Raw genomic sequence first — 10,746 nt, 5'->3', positions numbered from 1 at the left:
TACAACTGTGGCCTCAGGAGTGTTCGAGAAGCTGGAAGAATTGACCCAGCTGGAACTAGATGAGCTACAGAGCCCACTGCTGCCCCATACCAAGAAGGGGACAGCCGATTTGCTTCCCCCTGCTTGAGTTGCAACAGTGCCTAGAGCCCCCATGACCTTTCAAGGGCAAAATATCTTTTGAGGACCTAGCTAACCCAGAATTATCCACAAGTAAAAAAAAAAAAAAAAGCCTTTAAAATATACAAAATGACAGTTTTCTGACATTGGATGTCAAGCAGCCAGGGTAGTGTTCCCTAAGAGTGAAACAACACCTCAGGTGAACCCTATGATTGCCTCGGTTTCCTGTTGGGAGCAAACACCCAGGCTGCCTTTTTTATCTGTTTATCTGTGTGTATATATGTGTGTCTGGGGGGGGGACTGTTTGTTTATACCTGCTGATCCCAAATGGAAAGCAGATGTGAGAAATCCCCAAGTCTCCCATAGTTTTCTCTAGCTTCTTGCCCTGCAGATCTTATTTTTCTATTGAGGGCATTTAATAACACATGCCGCCGCCCCCAGTGTCTCTTTCCCCAGGCCCAGACCCCCACCCCCATCCAGGCCAGAACCTCCCGTTGGCTCTTAGAATCTCTCTGGGGGAGTTAGGGCAGGGTGAACCAACCCTAAGCACTCCCTGGTATGTGGATGATGACAGCTCAGAGAATCTCTAACAGCTGACGGAAGACACTTGGCTGGTGTCCACACAAAATGCACAAACATTGTTCAAAATTTTTAAAGAGAAAGGAAAAGAATTTTATTCAAGCCCAAGTTAGGACAGCTGCCCTTCTTCACAAAGAACAGAGTGCTCCGGGGAAGGAACATTTGGTGCAGGGTTATATGTGGTTTTTTTATATAAAGAGTTACAAGTCATCAAGAGGAAGGACATTCCAGACAGTTACAGACTTTATCTTATGTTTTCAGTATGCGCAAGCTGTTTGACCCACAGCTTATGGGAACCAGGGAGGGGTTTTTGGTTGTTGTTGTTCTTCTTATCTTTATGTTTGGAATGCTCCTTTTTGTTTTTGTTTTGTTGTTGTTTTGTTTGTTTGTTTGTTTGTTTTAATGAGGCAGACATACGCTGTGTGCCCAGGGCAGAAATAGAGCCCATGGTCTGAGGTTTTGCCGAGGCATTTTGACCTTGGTAAATGTTCAAGTACAGCTTCCCTGGGAGCCCGGGAGCAGGGCCCACATACGTTACAAGTTGCAAATTTCCTTTATCACTGGGCAGCCAGTGGAGCCAGGCATCCAAGCCGCATCTGAGCTGTGACAAAGAGTCATTACTGGGTCCCCATCACAAGCTTGGAAAGGCCATCTGTTGCCACCTGTGCTGAAATGGAGTCTTGTCGGTATTAATACCCTGCATGTCACCGGCCATCTGTTCACGTCACCCCTAAGTCCCTTACAAACTGCTCACCGCCCAGAAGAGCTTTTCTGAGACTCTCTGGGGAGAGGGACAAGGGACGCACACTGTGGGGACAGGGCACTGTCTGCGGTGAGGCTGAGCATAGCTGGGGAGGAGTGGCTCCCAGCCCCACGGACAACCCATTCCTTAACACAGAGAGGGGACTAATGGGCATATTTACATATACAGTTGCAGCTGCCGTGGGAGACCGGGAGGGGAGGTGTGTTGCACTCCGCATGCTGAGGCTCCCCTCCCGCAGGACCGGAGACACTGCAGCTGGGGCCCCTCCTGACTGGGCGGCAAGAACTGAGCCGCTCACGCCCGCAGCCCAAGATCCTTATGAAATCCCAGGGAGAGGGGCGCCTGGGTGGCTCAGTCGTTAAGCGTCTGCCTTCAGCTCAGGTCATGATCTCAGGGTCCTGGGATCGAGCCCCGCATCGGGCTCCCGGCTCGGCGGGAAGCCTGCTTCTCCCTCTCCCTCTGCCCCTCCCCCCTGCTCATGCTCTGTCTCTCTCTCTCTCTCTCAAATAAATAAATAAAATCTTAAAGAAAAAAAAAGAAATCCCAGGGAGAGACCTGTGCCCCACTGCCCCGGGGCGCGCATCTTCAGGCAGAACAGACGGCCACAGTCTTGCTCTCCCTTCCCCTGGGGCGGGGGGGTTGATGCCAGTGATAAGGCTATTTGCCGAAAGTTTGAATCACGGTAAGCTGTGCAGAGGACATGCAATTTTAGTTCATTGGAAATGTTATACAAGTAGTGGGAAATGTACTGATCTTTTTAAGGGACAGCGCCACGAATAATCATCACTGACCTGCCTCTCCGAATCCAGCCCTTACTAAGGCTTTCTAAGACCATGTAGTGTAGTACAATGAGAAATATTTCATATTTTTAAGGGACCAAGATTCTAATACAGGCTTGAGCCGGAATTAACTGCGTGCTTGTTGCTTCCAGTTTTGATTCTCATGACTTCTGGACTGTTCTTGGGCAGAACCAGGCTGGTCACGCTACCTCTGCCTTTTTCTAGCGGGAACAGAAGATGCTCCATCGCCCCCACAGTATCTGGACACATACTTGCAATCTTCATCAAGTGGCCACTTTTCATAGGAACGAGGCGTCAGATTATCTACTACCTTTCTTACCTTAAAAGGGAAGAACTTCAGTTCTGGCCTGGAGCCCCCTCACCCTGCCACCAACATCCCCTCCCTCCCCCCAGACATCAGTGCCTCAAATTACAGAGCTCAGAGCTCTGCTCTGGTAAATATCTTTGATGGCAGAACCACATGCTTCCTTGATCACATTTGCATACATTGCAAATAATAAAAACCTACAAGTGGGAGCTTCTCCAACAACAACAAATTTTATGAGAAGAACGCAAGTATTTTACAAAATCCAAGAAATCAAACCAACGAACAAGTGTCACAAGGACATCAACAAGGGTAGCTCGGGAGAAATCAACAGTTGGTCATCTGTAAAATTCTCAAAAGAAATGGCATTAAGGAGGGACGCCTGGGTGGCTCAGTCGGTTAAGCGGCTGCCTTGGGCTCGGGTCATGGTCTCAGGGTCCTGGGATTGAGTCCTGCATCGGGCCCCCTGCTCAGCGGGGAGCCTGCTTCGCCCTCTCCCTCTGCTGCTCCCCCTGCTTGTGCTCTCTCTCTCTCTCTGACAAATAAATAAAAATCTTTAAAAAATATTGCAAAAAAAAAGAAATGGCAATAAAGAGACTTCGCAGGAAATCACTCAGTCTTGGGGTCTAGTTCAGTACTCTTAAGATTCATAGCTTTTGACATCTTTCCATCTATAAAATTCCAAGATCCTTTGTGTAAGCACAAATGCACATACTGGTTTTTTTTTAAGAAGATTTTATTTATTTATTTGACAGAGGGAGATAGAGATAGCGAGAGAGAGAGAGAGAGAGCACAAGCAGGGGGAGTGGGGGAGGGAGAAGCAGGCTCCCCGCTGAGCAGGGAGCCCGATGCGGGGCTCCATCCCAGGACCCCGGGATCATGACCTGAGCCGAAGAACTGAGCCACCCAGGCGCCCCACAAATGCACATCTTGTAAATAATGAAAGCAACCGAAAGACAGAGACAAAGCGAAAGGCACAGCGCCCCAAAGACAAATCACATCAAACCCATGAAGAGCTGTTTTAGTAGGTTTTCTTAAATAAATGTTTCTTCATTTACTGCATTCCCTTAGCACCATTTCCAGAGACTTTAAATGGCTGGTTTGGAAATAATTTCCACCGGTTTCACTCGGGGGCGGGCCCGTGGAGCTCCTCACACTGCCATGCCCGAAGTGGGCCTCTGACTTTACTGTTCTGACTCTGCCCTTGCCGAGATTTGGTAAAAGCAGGCGCCGTGATGTAATGGCAAACGCTTCAGAGTTAAGGGACCAAGGTCCTGATACCAGTTTAAACAGGATTTAACTGTGTGCCCACTGTTTCCAGTTCTGGGCCTCCTGAATTCTTTTTTTTTTTTTTTTGCATCAAAATGATCCCATAATCCTATGGCCAACTGACCAGATTTCAGTGGGAGTCTGGGTTCTGGTTCAATGCCATTGCCTGAAGTCAGATATGAATTTACATGCATCTGAAAACATCTGAGCAGGGGAAGTGTGTGTGTGTGTGTGTGTGTGTCTGTGTGTATCCAGTATATAACTTAGAATGTATACTGTCTCCTTATAAAAAAGATCAAATAGATATGCTGAAAGCACTTGCACAGAACAACATTCCTATGAAGATCTTATAAAAAGTTATAATATCTGAAGAGAGCAGCAGAGCTTACTAAATTTGGTTTCGCTTGGCAGTTTCCTGATTAGGTCTGGCTACACAGTCTGATTTACATGATTGACTTCAAAACATCCTCGGAGTTGAATAACATGCACTAAATCCACTACCCACATTCATTCCATAATCAACACAAGTCTCCTCATTCCATGGTAGTGTATTTACATTAAAAAAAAAAAAACAGTTCTGGGGCGCCTGGGTGGCTCAGCCGTTAAGCATCTGCCTTCGGCTCAGGTCATGATCCCGGGGTCCTGGGATCGAGCCCCGCATCGGGCTCCCTGCTCTGCGGGAAGCCTGCTTCTCCCTCTCCCACTCCCCCTGCTTGTGTTCCCTCTCTCGCTGGGTCTCTCTCTGTCAAATAAATAAAATCTTTAAAAACAAAACAAAACAAAACAGTTCTTTCATGGAGGGAAGAAATTGGAAGGTGAGTTGTTTTTTTAAGATTTTATTGATTTATTTTAGAGAGAGAGAGAGAGAGAACATGAGCAGGGGGAGGGGCAGGGGGAGAGGGAGAAGCTGACTCCCCGCTGAGCAGGGAGCCCCATGCGGGACTCGATCCCAGGACCCTGAGATCTTGGCCTGAGCCGAAGGCAGATGCTTAACCGACTTGAACCACCCAGGCGCCCTGAGGGTGAAATTTTTTTAAGTATAATTAACAACGTTATATTAATTTTAGGTGTTTTCTTTTTCCAAGAATGTGGAGAACAAAGCAAAAAAACAAGGTAGTTTTGACAGTGAGTTGAATCCAAGTAATGGCTGGGAATAGGGGTGTGTGTGTGTGTGTGTGTGTGTGTGTGTGTGTTTAATGGCCCCAAGAATGGCTATATTAAAAATACAAGAAAAATAAATGAAGACTCTAGAAGATTAATGATAAATCATGTGTTTCTTAAGGAGCAGTGTTTAAATTTTCAGGAAGCTGAGAGTCTGTCTGAAAATTGTCGTGATGCCAGCCACTCTGCCTGATTCATTCAGCCCCGAGTATACTCGTGCACGTAATATTAGTCCCAGCTCTGCTGTTGGAACTGCCAGTGTGGATGATTTTATATAGAGCCTCCAAAACAAACTGCATGGCTGCCAAACCCAAGTGAAAACCAAAGTTGTGTCTACATGACAAGTCAGAGTTAGAAAAATAACAGTCGATGCACTTTCCAAGGCTTGTCTGTGTGAGGAGAAGCAGGAATCTAAAAGGCTGACCCCACTGGTCAGAGGGCTATGGACCAACCAGGGAACTGCACTGCACCGAATCGGTAGATGTCACCTTAAGAGAGACCAAGAGAAAGACTGCTTTGCATCAATTCAAGACAGAAAATAAAAGTCACACCCTGAAATCCAGGAATCTGTCGTAAAATTTAATAATGATAACAATGATATAAGTTTTAGCCATTCCAATATACACTGCTAATAATCATACGAATTCAAGGGGTGCCTGGGTGGCTCAGTGGGTTAAACGTCTGACTCTTGCTTTCGGCTCAGGTCATGATCTCAGGTCGCAGGATCAAGCTCTGCGAAGGGCTCGTGTGGGCGTGGAGCCTGCTTAAGTTTCTCTCTCTTCCTCTCCTTCTGCCCCTCCCCCTTCTCTAAATAATGATAACAATAATATGAATTCAAATTTAATTTCATCAAGAAAATAAATCTCAGTTATGGCATTTCTAAGATTCTTTTTCTTTCTGATGAGAATTATCTAAATGCATACTTTCATGTTCATCAGTGCAGTCTTGTGTTTAATATTTTGCCCCTGCTTTATTGTGCTTTTTTTTTTTTAAGATTTTATTTTTAAGTCATCTCTACATGCAATGTGGGGCTTGAACTCACAACCCTGAAATCAAGAGTCAGATGCTCCACTGACTGAGCCAGCTAGGCACCCCAGTTGTGCTTATTTTTTTAATTGAAATATAATTGAGGATTGGGGTGCCTGGGTGGCTCAGTCGGTTAAGCATCTGCCTTCGGCTCAGGTCAACATCCCAGGGTCCTGGGATCGAGCCCCACATCGGGCTCCCTGCTCAGCCAGGAACCTGCTTCTCCCTCTGCCACTCCCCATGCTTGTGCTTTCTGTCTCTCTCTCTCTCAAATAAATACATAAAATTTTTTTTTAAAAGAAATATAATTGACATGCAATGTAATATTAGTTTCAAATGTACAACATATTGATTTGACAATTCTATACATTACTTAAGGCTCATCCCAAGTGTAGCTACCATGTATCACCACAAAACGTTATAAAAATATTATTGACTGTATTCCCTATGCTGTACTTTTCACCTCTGTGACTTATTTATTTTATAACTGGAAGTTTGTACCTCTTAATCCCCTTCACCTAATTTGCCCATCACCAGTTTGATCTCTGTATATAAGAGTCTGTTTGTTTGTATTGTGCTTCTCTGTATGATTACTTCTCCTCTTCATGGTATTTAGTGCTGAGCAACACTGGAAAGAACTGTGTTCATCTGCATTGTAGGATGCAACAACCAACAATTCAAATTATTTGTTTATCTTTATTTGAATTCGAGAATTACAACACCCATACCTCAGGAAGTTCCTCGGACGATATAGCTGCTTTATCAAGAAACACAACTAATTAAGAGGGAAAAAACAGAGATTCCCTTTGGAACCTGCCTGAATTCAAACAGTGCCCTCCCCACCCCGCCCCGGCTCACTAAATGTGAGGGTAAAGAAAAATATATATGCTTAGGGCTTAAAAAAAAAACCCTCTCATTCTCTTTTCTTTTCTTTCCTTTCATTAACATAATGTTCATTTTACATTTAAGACCTTAGATTTATTTATAAAAGCACCCTGTGTGGGGCGCCTGGGTGGCTCAGTCGTTAAGCGTCTGCCTTCGGCTCAGGTCACGATCCCAGAGTCCTGGGATCGAGTCCCACATCGGGCTCCCTGCTCCGCGGGAAGCTTGCTTCTCCCTCTGCCGCTCCCTGCCACTCTGCCTGCTTGTGATTCCTCTCTCTCTTTCTGTGTCAAATAAATAAATAAAATCTTTAAAAAAAAAAAAAAAAAAGCACCCTGTGTAATGAATTCTTATCTACCAGGAATCTGAGACAACCATCTGGAAGAGAGTGCATGAGTCAGTAGGCCCCAACTGCTGGCACTGATGTGCGACCTTCTGTCACTGTCCTTTAAATTGTCATTGCTAAGTTATTGTATTTCTTTTCTTTTCAAGATTTTTATTTATTTATTTATTTAGAGCATGTGCGAGCGGAGGGGAAGGGCAGAGGGAGAGGGATAGAGAATCTCAAGCAGATTCCCTACTGAGCGCAGAGTCCAGATATTTATTTATTAATTTGAGAGAGAGAGAGAGATCGTGGGGGAGGGGCAGAGAGAGAATCCTAAGCAGGCTCCAGGCCCAGGGCAGAGCCCAATGTGGGGCTCGATCTCATGACCCTGCGATCACGACCTGAACCAAAATCAAGAGTTGGTTGCTCAACCGACTGAGCCACCCAGGCAACCCTTCAGTTATTATATTTCTAAATACCTATTGCTTCTTTTTTTTTCCAATTTATGCAAACTAAAAACCCCCAAACAATTGACCCATTTCTCCCACCCCTAATCCCCTGCTTCTAGCAACCACAAATCTGTTCTCTGTATCCATGATTTAAGTTTTGTGTGTGTGTATATACAAATATATATACAACTATATATGATATATATGTATATATATGTTATATATGTATAGTTATATATATGGATATATATTTAGATTCTGCATATAAGAGAAATCATATGGTATTTGTCTTTTGCTATTTGACTTACTTCAGTTAGCACAATGCCCTGGAGGTAGGTCCATCCATGTTTTTGCAAATGGCAAGATTTCCTTTCTTTTTTTATGGTTGGATCATATTCCATTGTGTGTGTGTGTGTGTGTGTGTGTCACAATTTCTTTATTCATTCATCCATCAGTGAACACTTAGGTTGTTTCCGTATCTTTTCTATTTTAAATAATGCTGCAATGAACATAGGGTTGCATATATTCTTTCAAATTAGTGTTTTTGTTTTCCCAGAAGTGGAATTGCTGGATCATATGGTCATTCTGTTTTTCATTTTTTGAGGAACCTCCGTACTGTTTTCCATAGTGGCTGTGATTTACATTCCAACCAACAGTGCACAAGGGTCCCTTTTCTCCACATCCTGGCCAACACTTGCTACTTCTAGGCTTTTTGATACTAACCCTTCTAACAGGTGTGAAGTTATATCTAATTGTGGTTTTGATTTCCATGTCCCTGATGATTAAATGATGTATGGTATCTTTTCATGTACCTGTCTGCGGGAGTCCAGCTCCAGCCGGGGTGGGTCTCTCGTAGGAAAGGACGGCGTCGGCGAATGAGGAGACACAGACACAGGGTCAGGGTGCAAGCATCTCCTCCTGACAGCCTTGGAGGAACTTTATTTATATGTTAGGATTTTTTTGTTTTTCCAAATCTTAGATCATTTTCTGGATTACAGCCATAGCCTTCTTTCATTTTTCCTTTATAATGATTAACGTGACCTTTATTGATTTCTGCTTATTGGCTTTCGCCAAAACTAAAAAACAGTACGCAAAGAGAAAGGTGCTAGACAGAGCGTGACCGTCTTGTTATTTTGTTCTATAGAAACTAATTCTTCGTGGAATTAGTTTCATTATGATTGCTTAGATAGGCGTAACTAAGATGAGTAGTCACTTTATCGTGAAACCCCAGAAATATTCCCACAATTATAAAGATTGCCATAAATAAAATGAAAGAGAATAGCAGGAGCCAGCCCAGAAATATTCCCACAATTATAAAGATTGCCATAAACAAAATGAAAGAGAATAGCAGGAGCCAGCTGTCGAGTCTCCTGTTTTCAGGATCGTCCCCCATACTTGGACCTTGTCAAACAGCATGAGTAGCTTGGCTCGCGCCATCTCCCCCTTTTTTATTTTTGGCCTTCAGTTGCAAAGTCTTCAATTCCAAATGAATTTGTTTTATTCCTCTACTTAGTAATTTGACGAAGACTGGAAAGAGAAACAAAAGGGAGATAATAATTAGTGCTGATATACCTAGATTGATCAAGGATGGAAAACAGGCAGTAGCGGAGGTGTATTTCTGCAAAGTGGCAAGAAAGGAATCTGCAACTTCTGAGGCTGTGGCTGAGGACACATGTGCCAAACTAATGTCTCTAATTTTTTCTTGTAAGGAGTTTAAGTCCAAGGATACATTATCATTGCTCCATATTCCCAATAGGTGATTTTTGACATTGTCCCAAGGGACAGATGAGGAATCATAATGGTGGGGAGTGACACAGATCCATTTATATTGTGCATGGCATCTAGTGGTTAACCGAGTTTTGAGATTTTGAATTTGATTTCCTACATATAATATAGTTTCTTCTAGAACATTTAATCGTGCCTCATACTTCTTGTCTATTTGTTCCTGCAAATAAAGTGCAGTTGAAATATTCTGGGTTAATCTATCCACGTGATGTGCAGTATGTATTTCCTGTACTAAAACAGTTGTAGATATAGCAAAAGAACTTAGGATTCCTATAAGAGCAGTAATACCTAATATAAGTGCTGCAATAAAGCTCTTAGGGCGGCGTAAGGCTTTATCTACAAGTTGAATCGTATACATGCCAGGATCCTCATACCAATGTTCTTCTAATTTTACAGGTAACACTACATAAGGAGGTTGATGAACAACTATAAAGACAGTTGGTCCAACAGTTGGATCAATGCAATTAATGTACATTTTGAACAGGATACATAATAGGTATGATTAATCTTGTTTACCTGTAATTGGCCATGACCTTGCACCAAGAGAGCGTGAGGGGGACCCACACATGCCGTGACCACCTCCATATGGTCAGGGCGTCTAGGCCTTTTTTAGTTCCTTTAAGACCTTATAAGGGAGTGGTTCCCACTGAGGTTCGTCCCATTCATCATCAAAAGTTACTGGAAAACATTTAAAGGTTAAATCCCCATCTCGGGCGCCTGGGTGGCTCAGTTGGTTAAGCGACTGCCTTCGGCTCAGGTCATGATCCTGGAGTCCCTGGATCGAGTCCCGCATCGGGCTCCCTGCTCGGCAGGGAGTCTGCTTCTGCCTCTGACCCTCCCCCCTCTCATGTGTTCTCTCTCATTCTCTCTCTCTCAAATAAATAAATAAAATCTTTAAAAAAAAAAAAAAATAAAATAAATAAATAAATAAATAAATCCCCATCTCGCAAGGCCTCCTGTATTGCTCCCTTAAAGCCAATATTCTTAATGGGTGGCAAGGGTTTTTTACGAACTAAGGCCTTGTTTTGTGGAACTTTTAACTGTCTGTGTAGATTAATCACAGAGCCGCATTCAGGGGCTGTGGCGTTTGCAAAAAGTTCCCAATCTTGTTCATGATATTTAGCAGCCTCCTCCTCAAGGGCTACCTCATCTTCGGAGGACAATTGATCGTCTCTCCCTTCAACTCTTGTATTATCTTTGTCCTCATCCTCTGATTTCATTTCATTTATTACCAGTACTTGAGAGGCTGATTTTTGTAAGAGAGGTGTCTCTTCAGTGGGGGCAGC

The sequence above is a fragment of the Halichoerus grypus genome, chromosome X, assembly GCF_964656455.1.
Source record: "Halichoerus grypus chromosome X, mHalGry1.hap1.1, whole genome shotgun sequence".
NCBI lineage: Eukaryota > Metazoa > Chordata > Mammalia > Carnivora > Phocidae > Halichoerus > Halichoerus grypus.
Note: the sequence above shows the minus strand (reverse complement) of the source record.